Source organism: Rana temporaria, chromosome 2 (genome assembly GCF_905171775.1).
Source record: "Rana temporaria chromosome 2, aRanTem1.1, whole genome shotgun sequence".
In the NCBI taxonomy this organism is placed as follows: Eukaryota; Metazoa; Chordata; class Amphibia; order Anura; family Ranidae; genus Rana; species Rana temporaria.
In genome coordinates, this window is record NC_053490.1 from 35,676,699 (window position 1) to 35,695,996 (window position 19,298).

At 45.9% G+C, this 19,298-nt stretch overlaps 1 protein-coding gene across 2 annotated transcripts in view; it reads right to left on the reverse strand.

Annotated features, from left to right (window-relative positions):
- Positions 1-19,298, reverse strand: part of ARHGEF17 (Rho guanine nucleotide exchange factor 17) — a 394,561-nt gene that overhangs the window by 214,314 nt on the left and 160,949 nt on the right. The gene's annotated exons all lie outside the window — the stretch shown is intronic.

The following is a 19,298-nucleotide window of genomic DNA, read 5'->3' on the forward strand; positions in this document are numbered from 1 at the left end:
TGTAATAATGTCACTGGTTCCCCAAAAAAGTGTCAAAATTGGCAGTTAGGTGTGAGATCTGTCCGCCGCAATGTCGTAGTCCCGCTAAAAATCACTGATCGCTGCAATTACTAATAAAAAATAAATAGAAATGCCATAAATCTATCCCCTATTTTGTAGATGCGATAACTTTTGTGCTAACCAATCAATATACGCTTATTGGGATTTTACCAAAAATATGTAGCAGAATACATAGCAGCCTAAACTGAAAAAAAAAAATTTACATTTTTTTTGGACATTTTTTATAACCGAAAGTAAAAAAAAATGTTTATTTCATTTTTTTAATTGTCGCTCTTTTTGTTTATAGTGCAAAAAATAAAAACCGCAGAGGTGATCAAATACCACCAAAAGAAAGCTCTATTTGTGGGGGAAAAAAAGGCCATCAATTTTGTTTGGGTACAGCGTCACACGACCACGCAACTTACAGTTAAAGCAACGCAGTGCCGAATCGCAAAAAATGGCCTGGTCAGGAAGCGGGTAAATCCTTCCGGAGCTGAAGTGGTTAAAAGAGTTTTGGGGCTCCTTCATACCACACCCCATATAAAAACACTTAGAAAACACATGCTCACTGACAAGCTTTTTCTACATCTCTGTTCCGAGTTAAACTGTGCGTTAAACTGCATTTTTCAAATATTTATTCGTTTGTAGTTTTTTTTTTTTTTTTTTCCACTATTTTCTCTTAAATCATGTCCAAATGCGTTGACAGGCATCTTAATGTTTTTTTTAATGTTCTGCGCTGCAAAAAATGTAACATGTCTACTAATGCTTTGGTGTAAACTGCTCACGTAGACATGAACAGTATCTGCTGTGTCCTTGTGTTCAGCCTGTGTTGATCACCTTAACCACTTAAGCCCCGGACCAAAATGCAGGTAAAGGACCAGGCGATTTTGCGATTTGGCACTGCGTCGATTTAACGGACAATTGCGCGGTCGTGCAACGTGGCTCTCAAACAAAATTGGCGTCCTTCCCCCCCCCCCCCCCCCCCCCCCCCACAAATAGAGCTTTCTTTTGGTGGTATTTGATCACCTCTGCGGTTTTTATTTTTTGCGCTATAAACAAAAATAGAGCGAAAATTTTGAAAAAAATGCAATATTTTTTTACTTTTTGCTATAATAAATATCCCCCAAAAATATATATAAAAAAAAAAATTTCCCTCAGTTTAGGCCGATACGTATTCTTCTACATATTTTTGGTAAAAAAAAAAAATCGCAATAAGCGTTTATCGGTTGGTTTGCGCAAAATTTATAGCGTTTACAAAATAGGGCATAGTTTTATTGCATTTTTATTTATTTTTTTTACTACCAATGGCGGCGATCATCGATTTTTTTTCGTGACTGCAACATTATGGCGGACACTTCGGACAATTTGGACACATTTTTGGGACCATTGTCATTTTCACAGCAAAAAATGCATTTAAAATGCACTGTTTATTGTGGAAATGACAATTGCAGTTTGGGAGTTAACCACAGGGGGCACTGAAGGAGTTATGTTTCACCTAGTGTGTGTTTACAACTGTAGGGGGGTGTGGCTGTAGGAGTGACGTCATCGATTGTATCTCCCTATAAAGGGGATGACACGATCGATGCAGCTGCCACAGTGAAGCACGGGGAAGCCATGTTTACACGCGGCTCTCCCCGTCCTTCAGCTCCGGGGACCGATCGCGGGACCCCAGCGGCAATCGGGTCCGCAGGTCCCGTGGTCCCACGGCTGGGTACATGTACAGGACGTACCTCTGCCCAGCCGTGCCATTCTGCTGACGTATATATGCAGGAGGCGTCCTTAAAGTGGTTAAAGGAGTTGTAAAGGAAACATTTTTTTTTGCTGAAATGACTGTTTAAAGGGTATACAGACATAGGCCCGGATTCAAGTAGCACTTACGCCGACGTATCTTTATATACGCCGTGTAAGTGCACTGATGCGCCGTCGTATCTATGCACCTGATTCCTAAAGCTAGATACGTCTAAATTGTGGCTTCATCCGACCGACGTAAGTTTCCTACGCCATCGGAGCCTGGGCGCATATTTACACTGGCCGCAAGGGGCGCTTCCATTGATTTACGTGTCGAATATGCAAATGACCGAGATACGCCGATTCACGAACGTACTTGCGCCCGTCGCTGTAATCTACGCCGTTTACGTAAGGCGTACGTCCGGCGTAAAGTTATTCCACCTATAGGAGGCGCATCCCATGCAAAGGTATGGACGACGGAACAGCCATCGTATTTTACGTCGTTTACGTAAGTCGTACGTGAATGGGGCTGGGCGTAGGTTACGTTCAGTTATTCGACGTATCTTAGACGTTAGGTCCGAGGTGATTCTGAGCATGCGCACTGGGAAGCGCCCCCGGGACGGCGCATGCGCCGTTCGTTCGGCCATTCATTTGCATGGGGTCACGGTTCATTTAAATGGATCACGCCCACTTCCTTCCTACTTTGAATTAGGCGGGCTTACGCCGGCCAATTTACGTTACGCCGGCGCAACGTTGGGAGCTAGTGCTTTGTGAATACTGTTCTTGCCTCACTGATTTACGTCGGCGTAGCGCATATGAGATGCGCTACCCTGGTATAAAGATGCTCCGCTCTACGTGAATCCGGGCCATAATAGTTAAAGCGGGGGTTCACCCTATAAACCCAAAAAAAATTTAAAAAAAATTCTTCTACCATAAAATCAGGCATTGTAGCGCGAGCTACAGTATGCCTGTCCCGATTTTTTTATCCCCGTACTCACCGTGTACTCGTACATCGAAGATACCGACTCCCCTCGGGGAATGGGCGTGCCTATGGAGACGGAGGATGATTGACGGCCGGCTCTGGCGCGTCACGCTTCTCCGGAAATAGCCGAAATAGGCTTGGCTCTTCACGGCGCCTGCGCATAGCCTGTGCGCAGGCGCCGTGAAGAGCCGAGACCTACTCCGGCTGTCTTCGGGGAGAGTGACGTGCCAGGGCCGGCCGTCAATCATCCTCCCTCTCCATAGGCACGCCCATTCCCCGCGGGAGCCGAAATCTATAATGTACGAGTACACAGTGAGTACGGGGATAAAAAAATCGGGACAGGCATACTGTAGCTCGCGCTACAATGCCTGTCTCGATGGTAAAATCGTGTCACTGAGGGTGAACCACCGCTTTAACTGATTCCTTTTAAAATGTATTAAAAATAGATAAAAATCAATCATATAATATACCTCTAGTTTCGTTTTTGCATCTAGTTTCGTTTTTGCATGTTATCCTGCCTCTGTGCATGTACAGAGCCATAGAGCAGTGATGGTTTGGAAAATTAAACTAGAATCTCCCAGTACTGTGGTCATCAGGAAACAGACAACCAGGAAGTGTCCAGAACAGAGAAGAATTACAGCGACATCAGAGCAAAAACGAACAATGAGGACATGAAACCCGGACTGCAGTAAGGTAAAGGAAGCTATTTAGCTAAAAAAAACATCCTTTAGTGACCCTTTAAATCAATGTACTAGGTGCAAATGAGTCCTTAGTGTCAGAGTCAATATACTACCCCACCTGAGAAAAAAAAAAAAACAATACAGCTGCATACCTGTGCCCTCAGCTGACCTCTTTAGGAAAGATAAACAAGGGGACAAATAGAAGTAAGCAAGCATACCAGCAACAGAATCACGCCAGAGGACAAAAATGATTTTGCTATACATACATTTTAAAGGTCCATTTACAAACTTTTTTTCAACAAACAAGTGTAGCGCCTGGTTACTTCAAAGTACCGGGGTGCTAGTTAAATTTAGAGGGGGATGAGAGTGTTAACTGACTCTGATCCAGTTATTATGTTTAAATCTGGGTCTCTGTCTCAGCTCTGTCTCCTCGGCTGCATAGGTAGGCTGCAAGGTGGACACAAGGCTCCATGGTGGGCACTGGGCACGCGGCTGCAAGGTGGACACAAGACTGCATTGGTGGGCACTGGGCACACGGCTGCATGGTGGACACAAGACTGCATTGGTGGGCACACGGCTGCATAATGGACACAAGACTGCATTGGTGGACACTAGGCACAAGGCTGCATTGGTGGGCACGGATACAGTTGTTGTTAATATTTATTTTAATTTCTTAATTCTGCATAATACATTTGAGTGTCATTTTATGCAAGCGCGTTTTAGGGGTGGAATTAGGGGCGGGCTGGGTGGGACAACTAGTGGCGAGTAACCCTTGAGACCTGGCTAGTAGCTCAGGACTTGAAATTTTGAGCCCTGCAATAGGGTCTCGACAAACCACCGGGGATCAAGGTAGCCAGACACAGAGGCTGGTCACCTGTCAGTCGGTACCTGAAAACGATCTGAAGGAGATCCAGGCGAAATTCTATCAAGGAGGATCATCTCCGTAATAAAGTTCATTCCAGAAGGCCCGTGGCAGAGGTTTTTCCCTGAGTCCACTCCAGGAGGGCCTGTGGCAGAGACTTCTCCCTAAAGGTTCAAGTTCATTCCAGGAGGGTCTGTGGCAGAGACTTTTCCCTAAAGGTTGGAGTGATACTCTGGCTGTCAGGTCAGTGAGAGAGGCCTGTCCGGGTACACTAAGTCCACTCAGGCAGGAGTGGCACAAGAAGTGTTACACGTGGGAGCAGGACTGTTTCCCCATTACTACGCCTGAATCTGCTGTTCTCCTTCTCCTTTCAACTCTACCTTTCACCACAAGTTTACTGTTTTTACCCGGCTGGGTAATAAAGAGCACAGAAAAGACACCTGTCGTGGACATTCCGTTACTTCTACATTCACCATACACCCCTAAGACGGCGGAGGAGCCATGAGGTAACATGCCACCCAAAACAAACCAGCAGCTCCTCTGGGGGTAGTGCTACACAAGATTCATACATGTATCTCATTGGATTCCATTAGAAATGTGGAAATCTGGGGTTACATTTGTGGGAATCTTGAGTGAAAACATTAAAGCAGAGTTCCGCCAAATTTTTATTTTTTTGAAAGTCAGCAGCTACAAATACTGCAGCTGCTGACTTTTAAAATATGGACACTTACCTGTCCAGCGCGCCCACGATGTCGGCACCCAAAGCTGATCTGTCCCTCGGCTCTCGGGTGGAGGCACCGCCATCTTTGGTAAGGGAATCAGGAAGTTAAGCCTTGCGGCTGCGCCTGTGCGACTCGCGCTGTGCGATCCCACTGGTCCCTGCTGTCTACTGGGACATGTGTGTCTCCCAGAAGACAGTGGGGGGACAGGGACGGAGGAGGCGCCAGAAGTGGCGTAGATAGCTGCGGGTGGCTCGGCTATCTATGCCTCGAAGTAGGATCAAAATACCTGTATTAGACAAGTATCTGCTCCCCCATGCCCCCTGACAGGTGGCAAATGTGACACCGGAGGGGGGGGGGGGGGGAGGATTCCGAAAAGCGGAAGTTCCATTTTTGGGTGAAACTCTGCTTTAAGGGCTAGTTCACACCACAAAAATGCACTCCAGATCCGTTCCTGAATGCGTTTCTGCATGCGCTTTTTAGTACGTTCTGGTGCGTTTTTTTCCCACTGTACCGGGGTCCAGTGCTTTTTTGATGCATTTTTGAGTGCATATCGGTGTGTTTTTTATGCACTTTACCATGTTCTAGTATAGTCCAGTACAGGAAAAATGCAGCATGTTCTATTTAATTTTTTCTGGAACTGGAATGCCCTGGAACTGACCGCACTGGTGTAATCTATGCAGGCCCGTCGGAACCGGAGAGGCAAAGCAGGCCAGGGGCCCCAGCAACGAGGGCCCTTGCCGCACCGCTGTGTCCTCCTGCAGTCCGGTCGGCCGTGTACCATAACCGCGCGGTACAGGAGATTCAGGTTCCTGTTCCCGGCCGTACTAATAGGAAGTGCACACACGGAGTGTTCACTTCCTCTCAGTCCGGCCCCGGGACTGAGCGATGAGGCAAGGGCCCTCCCTGCTGGGGCCCCTGTGCGGACACCAACATACGCCGGCGTGTGTGTGTGTGAGGCGGGGCGGAGGATAGAGGTAAGACAAACCCCCCCATTGCCATTGGAAACCATATAACCTACTTTACATGCCGCAGTGATGCAGAAAAAAGCAAAAACGCACTGGATTGCATGTAGTGTGAACTAGTCCTTAGCCCCCATTCACATCTAGGCGTTTTTACGCCTGTAGCGCTACGCCGCTGCCGCCAGAGGGCTGGAAACACATTTCCCTCTATGGAGATGGTTCACATCTCCACGCCGGACGCCGGACGCCTGCCGCCTGAAAAAAGGTCCCGGACCTTTTTTTCAGGTGTCTTTCGGCGTTCGGCTAGGAGATGGGAAGCATCTCCATAGAGGGGGTCAATCTAAGGCACATCTAGGCAGACAATACCGGCGTTTTGTCGCCGTAAATCGCGGTACAAAACGCCGCCATTTGTACCGCGATTTGCGGCGACAAAACACCGCGATTTCGTCCGCCTAGATGTGAATGGAGCCTTAGGCCTCATGATGTAAAATGCTAGCATGTTTCCCCATAGAGGTGCTGTGCTGTGGCAGTTGCTGCTTATAGTCGTCCATACAAATAAGTTTCAGAATGTAGCTGTACATAGGTTTGTGTTGGTACCTGCGTAAGCATGCACGAATATACGTCAGTTACATAGTTACATAGTTAGTCAGGTTAAAAAAAGACACAAGTCCATCCAGTTCAACCACAAAAAAATAAACAAACAAAATAAAAAACATATGCCACATATGCCAGTATGCCACCTGAACCTGTGGTAGAGCTGCACGATTCTGGTCAAAATGAGAATCACAATTTGTTTGCTTAGAATAAAGATCACGATTCTCACGGCGTAACATCATCTTTCACATTAAACAAAAAAATTGGGCTAACTTTACTGTTTAGCTTTTTATTAATTCAGTAATGTGTTTTTTCCCCATAAAAAGTTCGTTTTTTTTTTTCCGGCCTGCACAAAGTTCATAAATGTTCTCCACTGAAAAATGAGGCCCAGTAGGATTGAATTCCGTTCTAGGAGTTGCCATGACAACCAGTGTCCCACATCAACTACTCTAAGGCCTGTCTGGGCCTACTAGTGTAGATATAAGAGAGAGGGGGGGGGGGGGCAGAATTTAAGGTCCCTGACCTAGCCCGGTGACACTGTACATACGAGTGTACAAACATTACCTCATGTCCCTCCTGACTCGTACCCCCCGCGCACTGTTGGTATTTTAATGGCTTCTACTCCTGCTTTAATTAAAAGGGGGGGAAATGGCCGAGCTGTTTTTTTGCTTCGCTATTAAATTCCATGTCAGGCCGTTTTGCATTCTTGGCCTGGAATGAGAGATGAGGCGATTTCACGAAGGGAACGGCATATTTAAGTTTGCTGGGGGTCTGTACCCAAGAGACCTCCGGCCTACCACGCTGCATGTAATTCCTTTCATGCATTCCAGAGCAGAGTGTGAGATGCAGGCCTGTCAGACACAGCAGCCTGGCACATACCTTCCCCAACAGAACCGGATACAAGTACCGATTCATTATCATGTTTTTTTCTCTTTTTATTGAAAATAATATTCGGAATTAAAGTGCTTTTGCTTTTAATTGTAATTCAGTAAGGATAGAAATATCATTCCGTTATTCACTTTTGGTTAAATCAAACCTCTAATTCACCCATTCAGGCAAAAGTAAAAGTTCACAGAAGAAAGAAATGAGGCGACGCAGCACTTAAAAAAAGTGCGATATATGTCAACAGCAGTCCTGGAACGCCTTGACGTACTTCACACCGAGGTGAATAATCATTAGGCAGAAAGGAAAAGGGATAGCTAGATAGCTTGACGGCCTGCGCCGCCGTATCTTAGGGTGCAATATTTATGCTGGCCGCTAGGTGGCGCTTCCATTGCGGTTGGCGTAGAATATGCAAATTAGTCGTTACGCCGATTCACGAACGTACACTTGCCCGTCGCAGTAAATTTCCGCCGTTTCCGTAAGAGATACGCTGCGTAAAGATAAAGCTGCCACCTAGGTGGCGTATCCAATGATAAGTATGACTGTCGTTCCCGCGTCGAAATTTGAAAATTTGACGTCGTTTGCGTAACTCGTCCGTGAATGGGGCTGGACGCCATTTACGTTCACGTCGAAACCAATGACGTCCTTGCGACGTCATTTAGCGCAATGCACGTCGGGAAAATTTAGGGATGGCGCGCCCCCTACCCGGATCATTTGAATTAGGCGGGCTTGCGCCGGAGGATTTACGTTACGCCGCCGCAACTTTACAGGCAAGTGCTTTGTAAATCAAGCACTTGCCCGTAAAACTTGCGGCGGCGTAACGTAAATGCGATACGTTACGCCGCCGCAGATCTACGTGAATCTGCCCCTCGGTGTCCAAGCACTATCTTTTGAGACATAATAGAGATCCGTCTAGTACTCTCTTTCTAGGGATCGATAAATTTAAGCTACACTGGAGGGGAACTCTACTAGTCAGGGAGATCTCTAAATTGGATCCATAGACTTAAGACTTACGCCCCCTATGGGTTGAATATAGAGACTGATGTTAATGCCTCCATCAACAATGCATAATGTGTAAACTCGATGTGTGATGCCAGAATGGGTTTAATCATTTTATCATTATATTAAAAATATTTTACCCCTTTATATTTAATTAAAATTATTATTATTATTTTTACTATAATATTTTCAATTAATTTGGGCACTAGCACTTTATCAGTATATATATATTCATATTCAACATTTTATTTTTTAATTACCATTTAATTCTTTATTTAATATTCAATATATTTGGATGGACACTTGTAATTTATGTATATCATACATTCACTATTATATATGTATTATCACATATAATTATTGCACAATTATTAATTTTAGATCACTGGTTAATTTGTCCATACTTAGTTTTACCTGGAGTGTTCACTGAGATGTAACATCCATGTTAGTATCTCTAAGGCCGAGTACACACGGTCGTTCCAAACCGATGAGAATGGTCCGACGGACCATATCCATCGGTTCACCGCTGAAGTGGCCTGATGGTCTGATGTGCGTACACACCATCGTTCCAAAAACCGATCGGGTCAGAACGCAGTGACGTCAAACACACGACGTGCTGAATAAAACATAGTTCAATGCTTCCAAGCATGCGTCGACTTGATTCTGAGCATGCGCGGGTTTTGAACCGATGCTTTCTGTACTAACCATCGGTTTGGACCGATCGGGCATCGGTCCATCGGTACGATTTTAAAGCATGTGTTAAAATTTTGGCCCGAAGGACAACAGACGGATGGGCTATACACACGGTCGGTTTGGACCGATGAAACTGAACCTCGATCCATTCTCATCGGTTGTCCGACCGTGTGTACGCGGCCTTAGTGGTCTGGCGAGGCCATCTGGTTTGGGCGTGCTATTTATTTGAAGAATCAGTTATTTTAGTAATTTATAATAGGTCGTGGGTTGCTTTCTTATGTATTAATTGTCTTTTTTTTTTACAAGGTGCTAATTTTATTGTTATTACTCCGTAATTAGCTCTCCGACCTGATACTGGCATTTATGCCCATAATCAATATGGCGTCCTTTGACCTGATCCTCGCATCTCACAACAAGGCTTGGTCTATTTAAGTGGTGTGTCAGTACGTCGCCCTATCCCCATTGATAACGTCTGCTGTGACCAAACGCGTATGGGTGCGACGTTCTGACATCAAAATGCTGTAGCAGAAGAGGACAGGCTTCTGTATTTCGCCGGCCGGCAAACTTTTATATGAATTTTTTATTCTACTTGTGTAAGTGTTCTACTTTTTATCTATTAAATTACCTTACAGTATAATACTATGGCCCATGTTCCGTCTTTCCTTGGTTTATCGCATTGGCTATACGGACCGTATGATTGTGTGGAACACAATCAATTGACCTCTGCTTCTTGGTGCAATCCTGGTTCCTGGCTAATCCTGGCATTTCCACGTGCAAGCCAAAGGCACAGTCACAGATGACTGCTTTCTGGGCTTGTCTTCTGGTAAGCGGACACACATCTTATAACGGTGGTGGGCACCTTCCTTATTTAAGAATCACCGGGTGATGTGCATGGAATTGGCCTCAGTATTATTTGCAACATTGTTATCCTTTACCATCAATGTGGACATCACTGTTAAATTGTGCAATATAAATGTTGACATTTGTGGTTCAGTCTGCTGATTGTACACTGGTTTGGCTTATTAACCTCTGGATGTCAACGGATATTATTGTGACTCAAATAATCATTTATCATCCGATATTCCATATTTATTTTGGACTTTATTATCAATTCAGGTCATTTGTTTATTGCAATTTATTACCTGGACATTATTGGCTTGGTTGATTATTGTGCACTGGTTTTGGCATACCAGCCTCTGGATGTCAATGCAATGATTTGAATGTCCTTTTTGGCGCAATTTTTAGTCTTTAAATATCCTTTATTTTTGGTGAACAATGTATAAAATCCACAGAAAAGGCCAGCACGTTTTAGCCGCTAGGCCTTATTCATGGCATCAATAGGGCTACCTGCACATGGATGCATGGAACACCTGTGCATCCCTGTGTGGGTAAATGGGGCCCTCCACGCAATGGCGATGCGTCCATAGAGGGCGCCGGAGCGCCGCCCCCACTCGCTCTCCCACCGCTACTGTATACAATACATAGATTCATGCATTGGATGAATCTATGTATTGCCGCTGCTGCTTACTATTCAGATGGCCGGCCCCCTGGCAAGCGCCGGCCGTCTGAATAACGGCAGCTGGTTGGCTGACTGATAGGCTTTCCGATTACAGCCCTCCGGCTTCCAGATGCTTATCCAAGGGACGCACGGGGGGTGCATTCCTTGGATAAGACTGACAGGCATCTCAGCCAATTAGGTTCACCGGTTCTGGTTACCGGTAACCTGATTGGCTGAAGCGTCATCGAGGGCGGGAGAAAACATCGAGGGACGGTAGAAGTAGGATGGCTGACCCCAGAAAGGCAAGTGCCAGGCGGGGGCATTTTACAGGGCACAGTGGCGAAAATTGATGGGCACAGTGGTGACAATTGCTGGGCACAGTGGCTACAATATTGCTGGGCACAGTGGCTACAATATTGCTGGACACAGTGGCTACAATTGCTGGGCACAGTGGCGACAATTGATGGCACAGTGGCGACAATTGAAGGGCACAGTGGCGACAATTGATGAGCACAGTTGCGACAATTGATGGGCACAGTGGTGACAATTGATGGGCACAGTGGCGACAATTGATGGGCACAGTGGCGACAATTGATGGCATGGCATAGTGGTGACAATTGCTGGGCACAGTTTTGACAATAGATGGCACAGTGGTAACAATTGATGGCACAGTGGCTGCGTTTGATGGCATGGCACAGTGGCGACAATTGATGGCACAGTGGCGACAATTCATGGCACAGTGGCTGCATTTGATGGGCACAGTGGCTGCATTTGATGGGCACAGTGGCTGCATTTGATGGGCACAGTGGTTGCAATTGATGGGCATAGTAGCTGCGTTTGATGGGCACAGTGAGGCTGCAATTGTTTTGTTTTTTTTCCCGTTTGTTTGCGCCCCCCAAAAATTTTGAGCACCAGCCGCCACTGCCTCCACGGGTGTGTGCTTTAGTGCGCCCCATGTAACGGAGACCTAATACTTATGCCCCGTACACACGGTTGGAATTTCTGCCAAGAAAAGTTTGATGTGAACTTTTGGTTGGAAATTCAGACCGTGTGTAGACTCCATCAGACTTTTTCTGTCGGAATTTCCGCCAAGAAAAATTTGAGAGCCGGTTCTCAATTTTTCCGACAAGAAAAATTCCAATCGTCTGTATGCAATTCCGCTGCACAAAAAAACACGCATGTTTGTAATCAAGTCGACACATGCTCGGAAGCATTGAACTTAATTTTTCTCAGGTCGTCGTTGTTGTACGTCATCGCGTTCTTGACGGTCGGAATTTTGTGTGACCGTGTGTGTGAAACACAAGTTTGAGCCAACATTCCATCGCAAAAAAATCCACGGTTTTCTTGTTGGAATTTTCGATCGGGTGTACGTGGCATTACCCTTCCTTGTGCTCCACTTCTGTCTCACCACTTGCTTGCAAAAGACCTGTGAAATAGTCAGTGGTGGTGGAGGGGGGAGTTCTCACTCTCTGTGCTTGCCCCACTCTGAGGGGCCCTTAGACTGGATTCACACCTATGCATTTTTAGTGCTTTGTGCATTTTGAAGATTTGCTCTACAGTCCATTTAACATGGTGGTTTCCTATCGAACACGTTCTGTAGAGCAAATCTGCAAAATGCAAAAAGCACTAAAAATGTATAGATGGAAATCAGGCCTTAGTGCTTTTTTTACAAAAAATCCTCTCAGCCCCCCCAAAAACAATGTGTCCCTACATCCACAGGTCCATACTTTCTTCAGTGTCTGAAGCCTCCCATGCTGTCTGCAGCCCAGCCAGCAAAAATATACTGTCAGGCTGGCCACGAACCAAACTCCCATAGACTTGAATGTTCTGTACCCATTTAGCAGGCGCAGTGTCCCATTTCTAATCTATGGGATGCAAGTACACAGAGAGCCTTGCACTAAACATTTACCGGCTGTGCTGCAGACAGTATGGGAGGCCGCAGCCATCAGAGAAGGTAAGTACGGACCTGCAGGACAGCATCCACTTTAAAGACACCACACCATTCTGAACTATCAGTAAATGGGCACACATTTGCTAAATTGAAAGAAAAAAGAACCTATTTGAATATAACCCGATATACTTTCTATGACCTCTACAATTAAGCCCCAAAGGATGGGGTGAAACGCGTCAGTGGCGTGGCTTAGGAGGAGTTCAAGGCTGAGGTTGTTTACAACTCCCTTTATATGATGAGCTGGGGCTGTGCGGAATCCTTCTGTCCTTTAGCCTAGGTTCACACTGACGTTGGGAATGAAATGGTGCGAGTTCAGCTGAACTTTGGGGGGCGACTTCAGAGACATCTGTGGGGGTTTCTGCACAGATGTCTACTGAAATTGCACCCTGAAGTCGCCAAAAGTAGTACAGAAACAATTTTTTGGAGTTGGTGTGGCGCTGTATTTGCGGCGTGGCACCGATTCGGACGGTGCCGTTGCCGGAAATAGCCGCAGATTTGGCATGTAATTTGACATGTTAAATCCTGTAATGGGAACCAGGGCTTAAAGGGGTTGTAAAGGTAAAAGTTTTTTTACCTTAAAGCGGTAGTTCACCCTCCTTCACCTCATTATTCCATTACTTTCGGCATCGTAGCGCGAGCTACGGTATGCCGGTCTTAAATTTTTAATCCCCGTACTCACTGTGCTATTGATGATTGAAGAATCCGACTCCCGCGGGGAATGGGCGTGCCTATGGAGAGGGAGGATGATTGACGGCCGGCTCTGGCACGTCACGCTCCCCGAAGAAAGCCGGAGTAGGTCTCGGCTATTCACAGCGCCTGCGCACAGGCTATGCGCAGGCGCCGTGAATAGCCAAGCCTATTTCGGCTATTTCCGGAGAAGCGTGACGTGCCAGGGCCGGCCGTCAATCACCTTCTCTCACCATAGGAACGCCCATTCCCCGGATTCTTCAATCAACGATAGCACAGTGAGTACGGGGATTAAAAATTTAGGACCGGCATACCGTAGCTCGCGCTACGATGCCGAAAGTAATGATCTAATAAAAAAAAAACTTTTTTTTTTTTTTTTAACAGGGTGAACCCCCGCTTTAATGCATCCTATGCATTAAGGTAAAAAAACATCTGACAGCACCGCCCCCCCCCCCTCCCCCGAGCCCCCGTTTTACTTACCTCACTCCTTGAAAGTCCTGTGCGCGTTCTCGTCCTCCTGTTCGGTTCCCAGCCTGGCCGTTGATTGGCTAGGCTGGGCGGATTGATAGCAGCACAGCCATTGGCTGGCGCTGCTGTCAATCACAGCGGATGATGTGGCGCGCCGGGGGGCGGGGCCGAGTGATACAGTGGGCGGCTATGGCCGCCGCTGTATCACAGGAGCGCGCTCGCAAAAGCTTTCCACCATGCGAGGGAGCTTGCATGAACGTGGAAAGCTTTTGCGAGGAGGAGCAGAGACAGCCGCCGAGGGACCCCAGAAAACACGTATCCGGGTCACTCTGTGCAAAACGAACTGCACAGCGGAGGTAAGTATAACGTGTTTGTTATTTTTAAACCAAAAAAATCTTGCCTTTAGTGTCCCTTTTAAGGCTTCCTTGTTTTCTGGATTAAGCAGCTAACAGCCTCTGCACCCAGTGCTGGCCCAAGACATTGTGCTGCCTGGTACCAAGAATGAAATGCTGCCCCCCCCCCCCAAAAAAAAAACTGCGCCCACTAAAATGCCCCCACATCCATTATTTTATATCATGATAACTAAAGTGGACCTATCATGGCTCTATACATGTATATAGGAGTATAAAGAGGACCTGTTATGGTTGTTTACATGTATAGGAATATAAAAAGGACCTATTATGGCTCTATTCGTGCAATTAACCCCACAGTGGAGTGGAGAGCGGAACAGGAGGAGCGGTCAGGCGGCAATTCGCCCCACAGTGGAGAGCGGAGCTGGCGGAATGGGATAGCGTGCGGGCGACAATTTGCTGCCCCCCTGAAAGTGCTGCCTGGTACAATGGTACCATCGGGTCCCATGGTAGGGCCGGCCCTGTCTGCACCCGTACAACACCCTGGGACACCAGACCTGCGCAACACTAGAGCACCTCGAGCGGCACCATAAGTTCTTACACGGTATCGTGAATCGAATGTTACACCACAAATATTCTCCAAAATTTAAATTCTTTAAAAAAAAATAAAAAAATGTATGCAAAAATGTGTCCGTTACCAGCACTGCATTCCCTCAGAGTAAAACATTGCTGACACTTGTGTCTCCTTTTATCCTGGAAAACATGACAGAGTGGCTTTTACGTCTAAGTGGACATTGGTTGTGTCATGTTAACATGCTACAAAATGCCGCAACAGACGTGCCTCGTTCGCCCACCCCTCCTTCCCCCGCTTCATTAATTAGAAGCCTTGGCAGACAGTGCGAATGGTCCAGACTGTCATTGTCCGCTAACCGTTAATCTCTCTCTTTCCAGGAAAATGATAATTAAGAGATTTATAATATTCAATCATGGGATTAGATGACATTGCAAAGAGGCTGCTGAGATCAGGAGGATAACAAGTGAATAAGTCAATCTGGGCGGTAATTATGTAAATTTCCTCCTGGTGCTTTGGCATTCAGAACTGCTGGCTGGGTTTGAAAGACCCGATCGTTGTTGGTCTCATAAACCGAAGGAGTTTATTGATAGCTTGCCTTTTTTATTATAAAGGAAGATATGGATCCTTACAATTTTGCTTGTTTAAAGGGGTAAGATTTTTAAGAGATATTCACTCTGGATGCAGCCAAGTTACATCACCGGCGAATGCGCTCTGAAGGTCCGACATACTGTGCCAGAGCTTCATGCCAGAGCCGATGCAGTGAAATCATCATGGCTCCGGCCGCTCATACAGCCAGAGGCCATGAACCCAGAAGAAAGATTAGGAGAAGATGGAAGCCCTCTGAAAGCCTCGTACACACGACCGGTTATCCCGGCAGGAAAACTGCCAGGAGAGTATGCTACCTAGCAGTTTTCCCGTCAGGAAAACAGCCGGGAATCCCAACGGGAAAATAGAGAACCTGGCTCTCTATTTTCTCCATGAGATTCCCATGAGAGTGTTTCCTGCCGGAAGAAAATGGTTGTCTGTATGCTTACCAGTCCGAAGGTAAACCTGTGCATGCTCGATAAGCCTTCGACGCATTCGCGGTAGCATACAAGGCATAATGTAGGGTGAAGCAAGATGTAGCGGTTTAGGAGCTCGGAGACAGGGGGTGAGCCTGGCTCTCATCAGGGGGGCCATTATTGTTATATATTGGAGTGGGCTGCAATGGAGGTACACCCCAGACGACGTGTATTGACACGAAACGCGTCGGGGGAATCCATTGCCACCTCATCTTTACTTATGCATATGCGCTGCACCTTCTCTTCAATTGTAAGTGCAACCGCTTATTACATTTTTTAGATTCCATTTACGGAATCACGCTATGTTGCCTCCTTTCTCCTTTCTCCCCATATCCTTCCCCTAATGAAATACATTGAGGGCAAGCTGCAAGCCATTGGGGCTATTGTCTACTCTATGCTTGGTGGAATCAATTTTTTCTGAAGTCCTATTGGTCGACTCATTGCTTCACAAGAAGTCTTTGGAAATTACATTAGTCCTTAAGCTTGTTTGACTCATATGAGATATAGGTTTCATTGAGTCCATACGTTCCGTTAAGCCTGCATCTTTATCGGTGGAGGGTCCTTTCGCTGCACATAAGAAGTCACCTTGATTTTTTGCATCACTTCAATGTTCACGTTTTAGATCACTTCATGACACGTGGTGGATGTTTTGGCTATCTATGGTCATACATGGACTTATTATTATTATTTGGTTCACAAATATATGAGTTTCCCACAGACTAATTTTTATTACTGTCTTGCTTTGTACAGCATTATTTATGTTAATTTTGGATACATTTATTTTATCATTTATGGTATCATTTTAAGCGCTACACATATACCTTACTATTTTCTTCACATGCTTTTTTTCAATTAGCTGTGTTAGCATCTCCACTTATTCACTGGCAGCGCAGAGTTATCCACAACACATAGTGTAGGGTGTAGCAAGATGGCGGCGACGGCATTGAATGTGACGAGAGCCCGGCTCGTCGTAGTCGATGACGTCACCGCGTTCTTGCCATTCAAAAGAACGGCGGTTCTTTCGAATGGCCGTCTCTATGCACGGCTTGGCAAGCCAAGCTTGCTAGGAATCCCGTTAAGAAAACCAATGTTTTTTTCCTGACGGAATTCCTGCCGTGTGTACAGGGCCTCAGAGTTGACAGCATGCCGTTGGAGGGCTTCTTTCTAAGGTAATTATCTCATACTAGGACATTATGCTATTGCCTTACTGGTGTTTTCGTTTTTTTTACTACCGATTTAGGAAAGGTACCTGTAAAGCAGGCCATACACTAGGGTTGTCCAGATACCGATACCAGTATCGGTATCGGGACCGATACCGAGTATTTGCGGGAGTACTCGTACTCGTACTCGTGCAAATACCCCCGATACCTAAATGCCGCCGCCGCATCGAAAGCCGCCGCATCGCACCGCACCGCCGCATGGGTTAAACGCCATGCGGGAACATCACAGCTATTCAAATGAATGCTGTGATCTTCTCCATGCGGCGGCGGCAAAGGTATGGGGGACATGGCTGGACTCGGGACATGGCTGGACTCGGGACATGGCTGCATATGTGAGGGACCTTGCTAGAGGGACATGGCTGCATATGTGAGGGACATGGCTAGAGGGACATGGCTGCATATGTGAGGGACATGGCTGCATATGTGAGGGACATGGCTGCATATGTGAGGGACATGGCTGGGGGGGACATGGCTGCATATGTGGGGGACATGGCTGCATTTGGGGACACATTTAAAAAAAGTATCGGTATTCGGTATCGGCGACTACTTGAAAAAAAGTATCGGTACTTGTACTCAGTCCTAAAAAAGTGGTATCGGGACAACCCTACCATACACCAATAGAATTTAGGTTGAAAATTATGATTTTCAAAACATTCTAATAGTTACATAGTAGGTGAGGTTGAAAAAAGACGCAAGTCCATCAAGTCCAACCTATGTGTGTGATTATATGTCAGTATTACATTGTATATCGCTGTATGTTGTGGTTGTTCAATAGTCAATAGTTAACAGGGTCAAATCGGTGATCGTTTTCCACCATAGTGATGAAAATTTTTATAGAACCCAATAGAAAATAAATTCTTGAAAGAAACAAAATTTTAACAATGAATGTGGCTCCTATTTGGAAACATGGATTGATTTCAAAATCGAAGCATATGAAATCCTAAAGTACTTTTGAACGTCATTCATCAAGTCTCTGATGACATTATGAAACGTACTGCCAAGATTTTCCATACGAGCAGCCAGCTTCCAAACTCAAATATTGGTACAGTGGTACACTGCAATGTTATTAACGTGAAGTGTCAAAATAGGGTGGAGCTTTGCTTTAAGAAGAAGAAGAAGCTCTGATGCTAGAATTATTGCTCTCATTCTGGCGTGCGCATCGATATGAAACATGTGTATCACAATCTAAGTTTTCAGACGTAGGCGTACCACTACATGCGTTTACATTTTGTGACAGGAAGTCAGGTAAATCTGTGGGTGTTGTCACTGATGGGACATACATTTCTGCCTTGTTTAGACGATACACAGATTGTTATCGGGCGTCGGCTACAAACGTAGCCAGAGGAAGGCTAAAGGCCGTTGAAAAGCTTCAGCTGTTCAGAATGAAGCAATCAAGGCCTTCATAAGTAGCCAGAGGATTACCACTTTGTTGCTGCACCATTCCTAAGGCTTTGTGAGTAGGAGAGCAGCGTACTGAAAGTCTCCTGATGAGGTGAGGAGACCATTGGTTTTTCTGTGTTAACAAAATCAAAAAGACTATTGTTTTCTGCTGTATGACCAGCACTGTCTGCCCAGCGCTAGGCTGAGCCAGGCTCCATAGATAGGTTCCTGTGTGGAAGGTAGACGCCCAGAGTGGCTAGGATTTATTTTATGTTTAATTTTATTTATGCTGTTTGGATGCTTGCAATTATTTTCCAGCAAGATGGAAAAATAAACCAAAAACTTTATTTTTCAACTGTCTTAGACTGCCAGTCTGTATAAATTCAGTGTGTGGTGAACCCAACCAAGGGGGTCACACACCCCGCTACCGAGCTAACCCCTCACAATTTATACGTGCGTATATGTTTGAGCACCTAATGTGATCGCAAAATTCAAACATGACTTAGGCCCCTTTCACATTGAGTTTTTCAGGCGGTTTAGTGCTAAAAAATAGCGCCTGATTACCGCCTGAATAACTCCTGCCCCAGCATTCTCAATGTGAAAGCCTGAGGACTTTCACACTGAGGCGATGCGCTGGCGAGAGAGAAAAAAATCTCCTGCAAGCAGCATCTTTAGAGCGGTGTGTATACGGCTCCTTCACCGCTCCTTCCCATTGAAAACAATGGGACACTGTGGTAATACCGCCGGCAATGCGCCTCTGCAGAGGCGCATTGCTGGCGTTATTAACCCTTTTTTGGCCGCTAGCGGGGAGTTAATACCGCACCGCTAGTGGCCGAATTCCACGGCAATTCCGAACGTATAGCACGTCCTGCCACAGTGTGAAAGGGGCCTTACAGTTACCCTTTGAGGTTTATATAAAACTAGTAATAACATTTTAATACATACATTTTTCATGTTGAAGTGTGTATA